General features: G+C 53.4%; 1 protein-coding gene across 1 annotated transcript in view; it reads left to right on the forward strand.

Annotated features, from left to right (window-relative positions):
* Positions 1-720: 720 nt before the first annotated feature.
* RNF2 (ring finger protein 2) overlaps positions 721-14,771 on the forward strand; it is a 44,024-nt gene continuing 29,973 nt past the window's right edge. The window contains exon 1 of the mRNA XM_040985370.1: positions 721-763. The gene's annotated coding sequence lies outside the window, so the exon portion shown is untranslated. The remainder of the gene's footprint in view (positions 764-14,771) is intronic.

Below are 14,771 nucleotides of genomic sequence, written 5' to 3' on the forward strand. Positions count from 1 at the left end.
GGCAGCCCAAGAGATTCTCAAAGTCCGGCTCCGCTGGCTCTTATGTATCGTTACTGCTTTGTCAGAACGGGGCTGGGCCGAGGCAGGCCGCCTGTTCTGCAGGCGCGATCTGCCGCACCCCGCGCCGGAGCTGTGCTGTGTGCGGGGGAACGGCGCCGACCATGTCCGCCGTGCCTTCTCCTCCAGCGGTGCAAGCGGACGCCGCCACGGAAGGGATCGGACCGGGCAGCGGCGAGGGGAAGGCCGGGGCCCAGGGTGACCGGCGCGGCCCGGCCTGCGCGGCCCGAGCCGAGGCACCCCGCGCCTGGGCCACCCGACGGCGCAGCTGCCCCCGAGACGCGGGAGGCAGGTGCGGTGCGGCCACGCGGAGGGGCGCGCGCCCAGGGACGTGTCCAGCGCGGGGCCGGGGCGAGGGGCGCGGGCGCGGGCAGGGGTGCGGGGCGCTGAGGCGCTGAGGCGCTGAGGCGCGGGCCCGCGGGCGCCCCCTCCCCGGCTCCCGCGCCGTGCGCGCCCCCGCCCCGCGCGCCCCCGCGCCGCGCGCCGCCGCCCCGCGCCGCGCTCTCCTTCCCGCCCTCCCCGCGGCGCGCCGGCCGCTTCCCCTCAGCCTCTCATGAATATTGAGCGGCCCCCGCGGTGTTTCCCGAGCTCCATTGCGGAAGCCCAGGCTCGCCATATTGAGCGGCGGCGCCGGCGGCCGCGGCGGCTCGGGCGGCCCTTCTCGCTGCGGCCGCGGCCCGCGGAGCCCGGGCGGGGGCGGCAGCCGGTGAGTGGCGGCTCGGGCCGGGCCGCGGGGCCGCGGGGCCGGGAGCGGGGCTCGACCCCGCCGCCCCGGCCGCCGCGGGGCGGCGATGGCGGGGAGGCGGCCTCTCATTGTTCGCGGCGAGGGCCGTGGCGGGGGTGGGGCGGGAGCGCGGGTCCCTCCCGGGCCTGCTGCGGCCTTCCCCGCCGGGGCCTCGGCTCGGCCTCCGGCGAGGGCCGCGGGCCGGCTCGCGCGTGGCCAGGCCGCGGGGCCGCGGGGCGAGCCGGCACGTGCGGCGCCGCCCCCGAGGGTCGGCTCACGGACGGACGGGGTGCGAGGCTGCGGGTGATCCGCCCCGGCTGCGCCCGAGCCGTCGCGCGAACGGCGTGGGTTGCCGCGGGAGCTGTTCCGGAGTGCGCTCGGGTCGTCGGATTTACGGGGAAGTTCAGTGTCAGCCGTGGGACTGTTGGGTATGCCCCTCCCGCCCCCGACAGGGCTGCTTGTCAACAGGTAGCTTTGCGTGCCTCGACTGTGCGCCGATCCCACTTTTTAGCAAAATTGTGCGTGCGTCGGTGAGGCTCCATTTTCCGGGGGAAGCACAGCACCTGCGGCTTCTCCCCTTTTCCCTCGAGACTTTGGTGGAATCCGCGTGAGAGGGCCCTTGGAGTAGATGGAGAACGGGGAATAGGTGGAATTCAGAAAGCGGCCCGAGTCAGCGTTTAGGTATTTGAACACGCAGCCTGGAGCCCTCGAGTGGGCTGTGCGGACGGCGGAGATGCTGGGACCCTGCCCTTTCCCGCTGCCCGTGTGGCTGGCGTCGCACCTGTTCCCGACCTCTGGTTTGTGGGGCCGGGTCTGGCCCTGCCTTAGGCAGTCTTCCGAGTGGAGGTGATGGGTGAGGGGTCACAGTCCCCAGCCCGAGCCGGGATGAACGGGAAAGCGCACAGTGTATGGCAGTGTTCCTAGTATGACTTAAAGCCTCTCATGGTTTTGTAATGACTCATGCAGTGCATGCCGAAGCCGAGCACACTGTGCCCATGGACATGCGCGCCCGTTGGGAAGGTGTTTACTGGGTCCGCCGTCGTTGAATCTCTTCGTTTCTGAGGGTCCGCACTAAGGTGCGACTTTGTGACCTGTTGGTTGGTGGGATTCAGGGCAGCCAGGGGCGGTGCTGCCCACCTGGCCTGCCCAGGGTCTCCCTGGCTCTGCCCTCTGCCGGCCGTCTGTCTTCCGGGTGTGTTGGGGTGAGGGTAGACTCCCTGCCAGTGTTCTCGGGGCTCCTGGCGTGGTGAGTGGGTACTAGGCAGCAGGTACAGGATGCGGGCCTCCTGGGGTTGCCGTGGGCAAGCTGGGGACCCCCAGGGCCTGGGTGCTGGGCAGCTATGAAACTTCATGAATCCTGTAACTTATAATTTTGAAAGACAAAACCCATTTTATGTATATTAAGTACAGTATTGAAGAATTGCTTCTGAAGTGAACCAGAGGTTAAGCTGTCTAATGAGAGCATACTGTTCAGGGAAAGAAGAGGAGAGAGAGAAACAGCTAAACATCTGGTCATTTGGTTCCGAAGGATGTGTTGCTTTCGGGTGTTCATGTGATGGGGATTTCTTGTATTTTATGAAGAGATTGGATTTTGAAGTAAGTGTGTCAAATGGAAATCATATGTACTAAAAGTTGGGCTCAAATCCCGTGCAAAGACAGGACGATGTGCTGGTGGTTTCAGCTCTGCGTTGGTTTCTCATCTTGGAGGCCAAACAAGACTGCTGCTTGCATCTTGGGGCCGTTCCACGCCGGCAAAAGGAAAGGTCTTTGCAGGAATCATCGGGCGGGTGTCCGCGTGGTGAGGAGCGTGGGGACGGGGTCTGAGCCTGCTCCCCGCTCTGGCAGGCATCTCTGAGAGGTGGTGGGCCGTGTGCTTGGGCCAACCTGGATGGTTTGATTTGCTGGTTTTTTTCCTTTCTTTCCAAAACCAGATAGTCTGTCACAAAAATTCTGCTCTTTTGGTGTGACTTAGATGTGGATTTAGAGGATTTGTGAACGTTTTGTGTATGATTTCTCTTTCCTCTTGAATGAAGCAGCACGCTGTCGCAGAGGGCATCACCGTGTTTGACTTCGTGTCAGGTGTGTAAGAGAAAGCAAACTTCAGTGGGACTTGGAACAAAGGAGCTTGATGGGATGAAGGGCATGTGTCACAGGCAGAGCGAAGAGGTCCCACGGACCTGGCGTTGCCCTCTGGTGAGCTCTGCTTGCTCCTGTGGCTGTGGCCAGAAGGACCTGCCGCTGCCACCAGCAGGAGCCGGGCACTGAATGTCCATCCACCTGCGTCCCAGTCTTCATTTACTACTTCCGTTGGCAAAAATTGGCAGTGACTTGGCTGCCAAGGAGCTGGTTGCAGTGCTCGTTCCAGCTGTGGGGAGCAGAGTCTGCTCGTGGTTTCAAAGTGGAGGGAAGGTGCCCTGCATGGTTAGCATACACTCAGACACAGTTTACGCAGAGAGCCCTGGCTGCCAGGGAGGCCGGCGGGTCCCTGTCCTTGAGGAGTTTACAGCAGCCACACGTGAGTGCGTGCTGGGACCCAAGCCCACGTGTGGCTGCTGCTACTCCGCCGCTCAGCCGAGTTTAATGCTGGCTGTTCCTATCCTACTTCCCGATTAACCCAGCTTGCTTCTTTCTGCCTGCTCTGTTCGGCCCAACTCTTGCAGAAGCTGTTTGAGGGTTCGGTTTTGTCACATCATAGTGTTTCTTAAATGTGGGTTACAAACCCCATCATGTTCTGTATACTTCAGCCTAGCCTCGCACTGTGCACACACATGTTCAAGAAACGTGTGTGTTCCCAGTGGGTAAAATAGTGACTGGGATGTGTAGACATTGTCTTCTCAGATCACCAGAACAAAAGTTGGAAAGGACAGAACAGTTCATTAGGGCTGAAGTAACACTGGGGCTTTTAATTTGTTGTATTGCGGAGCCAACTATTTTGGTATAAATTCTTTCTGGTTGCCAGATAAAGTCCTTGCTCCCTTCCCTCTTTTTATAAACCAATGTTTTAGGGGCCTGGCGTAGTTGCCTAGTGGCTAAAGTCCTCGCCTTGAACGCGCTGGGATCTCATATGGGTGCTGGTTCTGATCCCAGTAGCTCCATTTCCCATCCAGCTCCCTGCTTGTGGCCTGGGAAAGCAGTGGAGGACGGCTTAGTGCTTTGGGACCCTGCACCTGGTTGGGAGACCCGGAAGAAGTTCCTGGCTCCTGGCTCCGGATCAGCACAGCCTGGCTACTGCAGTCACTTGGGAAGTGAATCATAGGACAGAAGATCTTTCTCTCTTATCTCTCCTCTTCTCTATATATCTGACTTTGTAATAAATAAATAAATCTTTTTTTTTTAAGATTTATTTTTAATTTTTATTGGAAAGGCAGATATACAGAGAGGAGAGACAGAGAGGAAGATCTTCCATCCGATGATTCACTCCCCAAGTGAGTGCAACGGCCGATGCTATGCCGATCCGAAGCCAGGAGCCTCTTCCAAGTCTCCCACACGGGTGCAGGGTCCCAAAGCTTTGGGCCGTCCTCCACTGCTTTTCCAAGCCACAGGCAGGGAGCTGGATGGGAAGCAGGGCTGCTGGGATTAGAACCGGCGCCCATATGGGATCCCAGGTGTGCAAGGCGAGGACCTTAACCACTTGCGCCACCGCACCGGGCCCCTAAATAAATAAATCTTAAAAAAAAAAAACAATGCTTTAGCATTTCACAGCAGTTTGTAGTGGGAGGAAGACAAGTGCCTCATTTTGTTCTGAACCGGTTCCTGTGATTGCTTGCTACGCTGCTGTTGGGCAGTGTCCGCGCACTGCCTGACTGGGTATTTGCCACTGGTGTTGGTGTTCCGAGGTGTGGGGCTGGACTGGGCACCCGCTTCTGTTTCAAGGGAGTGTTGTGGATGCGCTTCTGTTTCAAGGGAGTGTCTGTTGATGTAAAGTAAGCTAGCTGTTCTTCCCTTGCTGAGAGGTGTGCCTCTTGCTAGTGGCTGCAGTTGAATGCTGACTGGCGCCCAGCCCGACGTTTGGTCGCCAGCCTCGCGCTCACAGAAGGGCTGGTGTGGGGCGGTGCGGGGAGCTGGGCACTGGGGCAGCAGGCTGTATTGCTGGGCCTGCTTCTGGTACAAACAAGATTCTTGGCTTTTCCGAGGGGTTTTTAGTATTTCTTAAATCACCATCACTGACACACTTTGTTTTCCCCTAAAGCCCTGACGTAATGTAGGTAAAAAGTTTTTTGTAAGCCCCAGAGCACATTAAAAAGTGAAGGGAGGGCGCGGCGCGGTGGCGCAGTGGTTAAGGTCCTCGCCTGGCATGCCCGGGATCCCATATGGGCACCGGTTCTAGTCCTGGCAGCCCTGCTTCCCATCCAGCTCCCTGCCTGTGGCCTGGGAAAGCAGTCGAGGACAGCCCAAAGCTTTGGGACCTTGCACCTGCGTGGGAGACCCGGAAGAGGCTCCTGGCTTCGGATTGGCTCAGCTCCAGCCGTTGCAGCCGCCTGGGGAGTGAATCATCGGACAGAGGATCTTCCTCTCTGTCTCTCCTCTCTGTATATCCACCTTTCCAATAAAAAATAAATTTAAAAAAATCTTAAAAAACAACGTGAAGGGAAATACATGAAGAGAGAAAAAGACCCATTGATTGCTTGGATGCTGGACATAGTTTTGTGTGTTCTCAAGTTTTTGAATTTCCACATTTAAAGTGTTATGAGTGGGCCTGGCACAGTGGTTTAGTGACTAAAGTCCTCGCCTTGAATGTGCTGGGATCCCATATGGGCGCTGGTTCTAATCCTGGCATCCCCACTTCCTATCCAGCTCCCTGCCTGTGGCTTAGGAAGGCTGTCAAGGACGGCCCAAAGCCTGGTGACCCTGCACCCGTGTGGGAGACCTGGAAGAGCTCCTGGCTCCTGGTTTTGGATCAGCTCGTCTCCGGCTGTTGCAACTGCTTGGGGAGTGAATCATCAGAGGAAAGATTTTCCTTTCTGTCTCTCCTGCTCTCTGTATATCTGACTTTCCAATAAAAAAAATAATAATAAAAAAATAAAGTGTTGAGTGAGAATGGATTGTAGGAGTTGTGGGAATCTTGTATAGTGAATTTTCACAAGTCTGATGGCTAGATTCCTCACTCCACTCCTGCGAGAAGCATTTCTGTCCTGAGCTGACGCCCTCAACTCTCATTCTGCGTGTGGATGTGTAACTACCACTTTGCGTGGACTGTGGGGGTAGTTAGGGCTTGAGAGAGTAAGGATAAGATGCTATTGCTGCTTGGTCTGTTAGTGGGAGTGGCAAGCTGATTTTTACTTCCTTAGTTGAAAGGCAGAATTGTAGAGTCGGGAAGGGAGGAGCTCTGGACGCTGGTTCGTTTCTCCTGTGGCTACAGCAGGAAGCTGGGCGCCTGGAACTGTCAGCCCCCGTGCCCCTGTGCCTCTGTGTAGCAGCTGAGACTCAAACCCATGCCCTTCTGGGGTGGTGGCATCAGGCTGACTCACCTGGCTGTGCTGTGACGTTTGCCTTGTCTACTTTAAAAATAGACCCAGCAAGGTCGAGTGTTACCTGTTTCATTTTAGTTTTATCCTTCTTTGTATTTGCAGAGAACACACCTCTTTGAGTGAGTGGAAGGTGCTTTCCATGGCTGCGGGGTTCTGTCCGTTAGGAACTTTTCTTCACGTGACTGTTAAGTTACAAAAATGAGTGTTTGTGTGTTTTTAAAGTTTAGTATGCTTTTACTGGAAATACAGACTTACAGAGGGAAGGAGAGACAGAAAGATCTGTGCACTGGTGTACTCCCCCAAACAGCCACCATGGCTGGAGCTGAGCCGAATTAAAGCCAGGAAACTGGAGCTTCCTCCAGGTCTCCCACATAGTGCAGATCCGCAAAGCTTGGGACCGGCCTCCTCTTCCCCCACCCCCATTCCCATGCAGGAACCTGGTGGCAGGTGGAGCAGCTGGCATACAAACCATTGACCATTTGGGGTACTGGCACTTGCGAGGTGGAGGATTAGCCAGTTGAGCCACCTGTACTGGCCCCACAAAAGTGTGTTGTTAAAGGCTCTTCAATATTGCCTAAAATATGAAAACCACATTTCTCCATTCTTGATGTTATAATTGTTAACAGTTGTTTCAGAATATAAGTCTCGTTGTCCATTTTGGGTTAGCCAATAACTTATTAGAAGAGTCTCCAAATGTTTTTTATTGTCAGAAATCTCCATTCCCTTTGAAAAGATAGTATTACTTATGTATTATAGATAACATTATTAATATCAGTTTAATTTGTCCTGCAACCTTTTGGGTAATCTGGTGTAATTAATTTTGGAGAATAAGCCAATATTGGTGTGCTGGTAAGAAAAAAAAATTAGAGAGGTAATTTTCGTAATGGATTGTTTTTGTCAATTCCTGCGTTTAATGTGATGTTCAGTTAGTACTTTCAGCAGCGATTTAAGGGCTGAGGGGAGAGTCTACACGTAATTAAATCAATTACCTTTTGAATAGTTTTTCGTAGCTGATTTATTCACTTAAATCATTTGTGCTTATGCATTTTTTGTGTGGTTTAAAACAGTTTTAGTTACATGTAGTGTTAAATTTATTTAATTTGAAATTCAACCTGAAGTATCATATATTTTTGTGTGCCCAGCTTGTTTGGTGACATTTTTACTGAATGCATAGTATTACAAGTAGGGGGATGTACCACTGTACCATTTCCTTGTGGTTGACTGGGCTCCCCCTGGCTTGTACTTAGTGCATGATGCAAAGGCCAAGCCTCCATTGGGTCCCACACACTGAGGGGACACCAGCAGGTGAGACCCTGGACACTCCTGTGGTCCTGATGCTTTTACCTTCCGAGTTTGAATCTGATGGCCCTGGACACTAGGCAGGAGAGAGCTGGTGTCCCCCTCGGTGTGTGGGCACCCGTTCCGCCTGCAGCAGGGGTCCTGCAGGGTCATGCCCTCGGTGTGTGGGCACCCGTTCCGCCTGCAGCAGGGGTCCTGCAGGGTCATGCCCTCGGTGTGTGGGCACCCGTTCCGCCTGCAGCAGGGGTCCTGCAGGGTCATGCCCTCGGTGTGTGGGCACCCGTTCCGCCTGCAGCAGGGGTCCTGCAGGGTCATGCCCTCGGTGTGTGGGCACCCGTTCCGCCTGCAGCAGGGGTCCTGCAGGGTCATGCCCTCGGTGTGTGGGCACCCGTTCCGCCTGCAGCAGGGGTCCTGCAGGGTCATGCCCTCGGTGTGTGGGCACCCGTTCCGCCTGCAGCAGGGGTCCTGCAGGGTCATGCCCTCGGTGTGTGGGCACCCGTTCCGCCTGCAGCAGGGGTCCTGCAGGGTCATGCCCTCGGTGTGTGGGCACCCGTTCCGCCTGCAGCAGGGGTCCTGCAGGGTCATGCCCTCGGTGTGTGGGCACCCGTTCCGCCTGCAGCAGGGGTCCTGCAGGGTCCTGCCCATGTCCTGCTCACATTGTGTACATGTGTGCTTTTAGAGGTCTTTTTCTTCTCCCAGAGGTAAGAGTTTCTTAGCAGATTAGAACACATTAATTTGTTTAATTTGAAATGCAGAGTTAGAGGAAGAAATAGCCTTGACCGGCGCCTGCAGGCTCGCTCCCCCGTGGCTGCGGCAGCCTGCACTGGGCCAGGTGGAAGCCGCAGGCTTTTTGGGGTCTCCCCAGGGAGCTGAGTCACAGTAGGGCAGCTGGGGAGCAGGCTGCTGCTGGGATTAGGACTGGCCCCCATATGGGATGCTGGCCCGATCAAAGCGAGGACTTTAGCCACTAGGCTAGGTTACCAGACTCTCCACTGAATTTAAAATGTGCTACATTGCGTTTTTCATTTCTGGTAATTGGGCTTCATTTTGTTTCAGTGCTGCTATTTCCTATGTGACATATTCCTTAGAGTCCTTGTCCTATAGACTTTAGCCTATAGAAAGCTTAGCCCAACATTCTTTTAGCTTTTGAAACTTCCAGGACTTCTACCAAGATTTATTTTTGTTGGGAAGGTGGATTTACACAGAGGAGAGACAAAGATCTTCTGTCCACTGGTTCACTCCCCGAGTGCTTCAGCTGGAGTCAGGCCATTCTGAAGCCTGGAGCCTCTTCCGGGCCTCCACGCTGGTGCAGGGTCCCCAGGCTTTGGGCTGTCCTCGACTGCTTTCCCAGGGCACTGGCAGGGAGCTGGATGGGAAGTGGAGCACCCATATGGGATCCCGGCTTTGGGAGGGGAGTGTTAGCCCATTCAGCCATCGCTCCAGGCCCAGTGTCCAGGCTTTCAGCTGTCAGTTGGAGAACTTGGGAGAGAAGGAAAGCCGCAGGGAGATTAAGTTGGTTTGCCTTTGGGGATTATTCCAAGAACAAAGTGAGAGTTGAGGTATCTTGAATCCCCTTGGTGTAGCTGCTACAGTTCCTTGTCATTATTTTTTTCTTTTGCCACAGAACTATCTGTGCATGACAAGGCGTGGCAGAAACACGTTTCACTCCTCTTACCTGGTCTCTGCTACCTTAGAACTGGAAGCTTGAGGTCGTGCCTAGCGTAGGACATGCCATGACTGGAGTTGGAACACGGAGACTTACAGGATGGCACAGAGTCTGTGGGTGACTGCCTCCTTCTGGCTGCAGCACACTTGTTACATGGTATCCCTGTCGCCCTGCAGCATGCAGGCTGCATCTGCTGCTACTGTTGCCCTGGAGTGAGCCACGGAGCTTCCCTGTGGTTTCTGTAGCAGTCGCAGGGATAACGGACTGAGACACCTGCAGAACACGCACATGTGCATGGACTGGATGCCGTTACTTCCGCTTCTCCGTGAACTTTGTGAAGTGCCCTCCCGGGTTGGCAGCGGTTAGGGCGGGCGCTGCCTTGGCCTCCGGCAGCCAAGCTCTGCCGCTGGTGGCTGATTGTGTCCGATCGTGTGGTGAGACCATTGAGCCGCTCGGTGGCCTTGATCGCTTGTCTCCTTATTGGTGAAGATCTCACTTTCCATTGATTAAATTTACTTATAAGGTGGGGGCAGTAACGGCGTTTACTTTATAAAGTTGCTAGAATTAAGCACGGTTTCATAGAAGGTGCTGAGCTACTCTGTGGCTGTTGCCAGGACTGGGGTTACTGGCTCAAAGAAGTTGATTTTTTGAAACGTGTAGAGATGACTTGTTGGGCTGCTTTTGCTAAGGTTGTTCTTGTTTTTTTGAGTTGTTCTACTTGTTAGGACAATGTGGAGACAACAGCCTTGACGGCTTTCCTCTCGTTTTTCTTAATCACTGGCGTATGTTGCTCCTTTACCATAGATTTAATTTTTTAACTGATTCTGCGCTTCCCAGAGAAACGGCACCTGGGAGTCTTTTTAGCGTTGCAAAGGTGTTGCTGTAACCGACTGCCTCGGCTGGGACTGCTGTGTCCTAGGGAGGACAGCTTGGCCCCCCACACTGCAGGTACAGAGTGTGGGCCAGGCACGTCTGGGTCCCAAGCCTACCCTGCTCCCTCTTTGAGCTTCCCACTGTGCTGCACCCCGAGAGGCAGCACCCCGAGTTCCTGCAGCTCATGCCTCTGCCCGCCCGGCTGGTTGTTGCAGGTGTTGGGAGCAAGCAGCAGGTACTTTTCCCTCTCTGTATTTGTTCTTTAATGTATTTATATTGCTGACTTTTGTTGTGGAATAGAGGACCCTGCAGTGTATGTAATAGTTGGACTTGTCTGTTCACACAAGTTGCAATGTTATTATAAGAGGTAAAAACCTGAACTGACAGGAGGGAACTGGGAAGTGCAGCCACTGTGGTGGCATGATGAGTTAATCCTCTGCATGCGGCACCACCATCCCACATGGGCGCTGGTTCGTGCCCTGGCTGCTCCACTTACCATCCAGCTCCCTGCTTGTGGGCTGGGAGAGTCAAGGCAGATGGCCCAAAGCCTGGGGACTGTGCACCCACATGGGAGACCCAGATGAACTTCCTGGCTTCGGATTGGCCCAACTTTGGCTATTGTAGCCATTTGAGGAGTGAACCAGCAGAGAAGATCTCCGTCTTTCCTTTTCTCTGTAAACCTGCTTTTCAAGTAAAAAGTAAGTACTAGGAAAAAAAAAAGTCTTGTCAGAGGGACAGAAAACTAGAATTAGGAGATGGGCTGGTATTAAGTGGCCTGCTCTGCGGCTCACATACCTCTCCAGGTGGCTACAGTTCCCACCCAGCTCCCTGCCAGTGGCCCGAGGGCGCAGTGGGAGATACATCCAGGGACAACCTGCTACCCCCGTGGGGGACCTGGATGAAACTGCTGGCTCCTGGCTTTGCCTTGTTCCGGGGAGAAAAAAAGAAAGTGAAGATTTGGACCAAATTGGGGAAAAGTAAAAATAAGAAGAGTGAAGCCTTTCTAAAACGCAGATGTGTGAAGCTTAGAGCTGGCTCGCTCTGTGAAATGTGAGTCTGCATGGATTTCAGGCTTTTTTCCCCACATAAATGAGATTTGATTCCATTTCCATGAACTTTTTGCAGCATGCTAGGACATACACCATCAAGGCAGAAGGACTTGGTGAGCGTGGAATTGGCTGTTCTCTCCAAGAATAGGGCTGTGACTCGGGCAATGGAGTGTATGAATTTTATGTGCGAGACACCTCTTTGACTTTAAAAAGAAAAAAGAAATTGGAGGAAACAGCTGGTTATGATAAGGTGAAGTATTCGAGTTCGGAGAAGTGGTTAAGCAGACCATCTTGGGTTTAGAGTCGAGGCCCGCCTTGGACATGGTGCTGTTCAGAATGCTTAAGCAAACTGATGCACAAAACGTTAGAGTGAAGAGGGCTCTTGGAGCTACTCATAAAGCCTGAAGCTTACCAAGGAGCGAAGAGGATCTGCAGCTGGAGTACCCAGCCCCGCAGCACCCAGGAACCTTCAGAGTGTGTGTGCAAAATGTGTAGTCACTCCTGAGTGACCAGTATTGCTGTCAGTACATCATCTCCACCTGTTGGCAGCAAAGATTGCCCAAGGCAGGATGCAACTAGAGGAGGCAACTGTCAGGAGTAACTTTGATGGTTTTTATTTATTTATTTTTAAAAAAGATTTATTTATTTTTATTGGAAAGTCATATATACAGAGAGGAGGAAAGACAGAGAGGAAGATCTTCCTTCCGTCCGATGATTCATTCCCCAAACGGCTGCAACGGCCGATGCTATGCCGATCCGAAGCCAGGATCCAGGAGCTTCTTCCAGGGCTCCCACGCGGGTACAGGGTCCGAAGGCTTTGGGCCGTCCTCGACTGCTTTCCCAGGCCACAGGCAGGGAGCTGGATGGGAAGTGGAGCTGCCGGGATTAGAACCGGCGCCCACATGGGATCCCAGTGCGTTCAAAGTGAGGACTTTAACTACTACACTATCGCGCTAGTTCCCAGGGCATAATTTAAAGGATTGCATTTTTCCCTGTGCAGAATTTTCCTGGAAACAGTCCAAAGCATCCTCCATGCAGAGATTCCCCAAACAAGCATGGCTGATAAGTCCGAGTTGGTCTTTAGATTGCGGGCTTGTTGTAGTAGGTGTGGTGACGGCCCCGGCAGTCGGGTCTTGGCGCGATGTGGGCCAAAGCTGTGAGACTTCACACAAATCATGCCGTCTGTTGCATTTGGCTGGGGCACTCTCCATTGGACTGTGCAGCTCAGAACCCGCCTGCTCGCCTGCAGATGACCCAGCTGTGGCTGAATTGGGATTAGTCTGAATCACAGGGAAGGTCTCGTGACATGTTGGCATTGTGCGAGGCAGAATGCGGCACATCCAGAATCGGGTGCGCTGAGCATGCAGAATGTTTGGGCCCGTCTCTGGTGCTTGGGTGCTCACAGGTTGTTTCAGGAACATTAGGAAATCTCAGTTCTGAAAATGACATTGCGAAGTCCTCGGTGTCTTGGGTTGGCCCAGCAGTGTGGGACTAAGAAGCTAGCTGACACATCGTCCGGCTTCGGGAAGGAATCCTTGTGTGGTCCTGTCAGCAGGCGGAGGAACCCTTGTCTTTCTGCAGGGAAAGCTTGGCCCAACGCAGCACTCACAGTTCTGACAGGATGGGTGGAAGAAGCTTCCAGGAAGTTCCTGCTAAACTTTCCTGTAAGTGCGTCTGGTTTTAGGAAAGAAAACCACTGCTCACCCAATTTGATCCTGAAAATTCTGGGCTAAGAACTTTGAAATGGTAAGCTTCGGATGAAGACATGGCTTAAAGCACCTTCCATGTGAAAGGCCTCATCTTGACTTGTGTACCCAGTGTGCCTGTAGCCTGGCACACCTTCCATGTGAAAGACCTCATCTTGACTTGTGTGTACCCAATGCGCCTGTAGCCTGGCACACCTTCCACGTGAAAGACCTCATCTTGACTCGTGTACCCAGTGCGCCTGTAGCCTGGCACAGCATCACAGTCACAGGTGCAGGTCACCTGAAATAAAGCCCCTCCAGCTGCCACGGCAACCACTTGCCGACTGCTGTGCCCCTCCCTGGGGCTTACTGTGTCCTCTGCACAGTGCAGCAGGTGCTCGGCACGGCTGGCCGGTGCAGGCGCTGCAGAGGTCCTGGGCCAGGTCAGCCGGGCACTGAATGCAGATAACTGTTGCGACCAGTGTCAGGATCCAGAGCTTTGCTCAGAGCTGCTGTGAAGGAGAAATTGCCCTCCCCAACCGACAGGGGTCACTGAGCTGGGGAGGAGGTGGAGAGAGAGGAGAGAGAGACCTTGCATTGGCTGGCTGCTTCTGCAAAGGACTGAAACGCTCAGGGCTATCAGAGGCCTGGAAAGCCAGCCGAGTCTCCCGTGTGGGTGACAAGGACCCAGCACCTGGGCCACCCTCTGCTGCTGGTCCAGGTGCATCAGCAGGGAGCTGGGCAGGAGCAGCATTCTTGTGAGATGCCAGCATTGCAAGCCAGCAGTTGGCACACTGAGCCATGCTGTTGGTTCCCAGCTGACTTTCCAAGTCATCTGACTGTATAGATCATGGTGTTATATACTGGATATGTGTAAGCCACACTGAAATGCCTTTAATAAGTGAAAGGCAGCCCATCAGATGGAGGACGTTTCTAATTAGATCAACACAGAGAAGATCACAAATACAAAAGCTCTTACCTTGGACAGGCTTGCTGGATTTGGAGACAAAGATCTCCCCAGGATTTAGTGTAAAACTAACCTATCAACAAGTTTTGAGATGGCAGTCACCATTTTTTGGGGGAAAGTTAAACATTATTAGCTAAGTGCAATTATATTTTTAGAAGGAGAAAACAGAACATATGCAAGGCCGACTATCAACATTTCAATAAACTCAACCAGATTTGTTTAAACACACAGGACAATCTTAATTGGATCAAAGCTGTCTGACAGAGATGCTCTGTCATTTGTGATATGAGTTCTGGCATATAAGAACTAAATTACGGTGTAAATTGAAGAGGTCATAGGCCAGTTATGGTTTGTAACCAATAGGGTAGTGAGAAGTAGTGGTTAATCAGTAGCCTTTTACAGCTAAGCTGTTGAGTCTGACCTTCATTCTTACTGCTGGCGGACATCCTTTTGGTTGTGGGGATGCACTTGTTGGGGCTTTCCAGATGCTCCGTCAGAGCGTCCTCTCCCCTGTTCTCGCTGGCATCCGTCAGCCTGACCCGTCTTCCATGCAGATTTTGTATGTTGCTCTCATCCTTTGCTTGCCTTCCTTTCTTGTGGGTGCCCCGGACACGTGTCTGAGCAGATGTCTCCCCTTTGTCCCGTCAGCGTTGCTGCGGAGACTGGCGCCTCCCTTGTGCTGTGGCTGTGCTGGTTCTGGAGGATGGGCTTGAGCACAGAGCTGCAGTAAGTCCAAAAGGACTTCGTGTTTTCATCCGTAGAAACTGGATTGTTCATGGACTTTACTGCTTCTGCACTGTAAAATACATGCAACATAAGATTTGCCAAATTTTAAAATAAGGTTTGTTTTTATTGAAAAAGCAGATTTACAGAGAGGAGAGAAAGATCTTTTGTCTGCTGCTTCACTCCCCAAGTGGCCACAATGGCCAGAGCTGAGCTGATTGAAGGCAGCAGCCAGGAGCCTCCTCCGGGTGTCCCACATG

The sequence above is a fragment of the Ochotona curzoniae genome, unplaced genomic scaffold, assembly GCF_017591425.1.
Source record: "Ochotona curzoniae isolate NIBS_2020 unplaced genomic scaffold, NIBS_Ocur_1.0 contig_430, whole genome shotgun sequence".
NCBI classification, from domain to species: Eukaryota; Metazoa; Chordata; class Mammalia; order Lagomorpha; family Ochotonidae; genus Ochotona; species Ochotona curzoniae.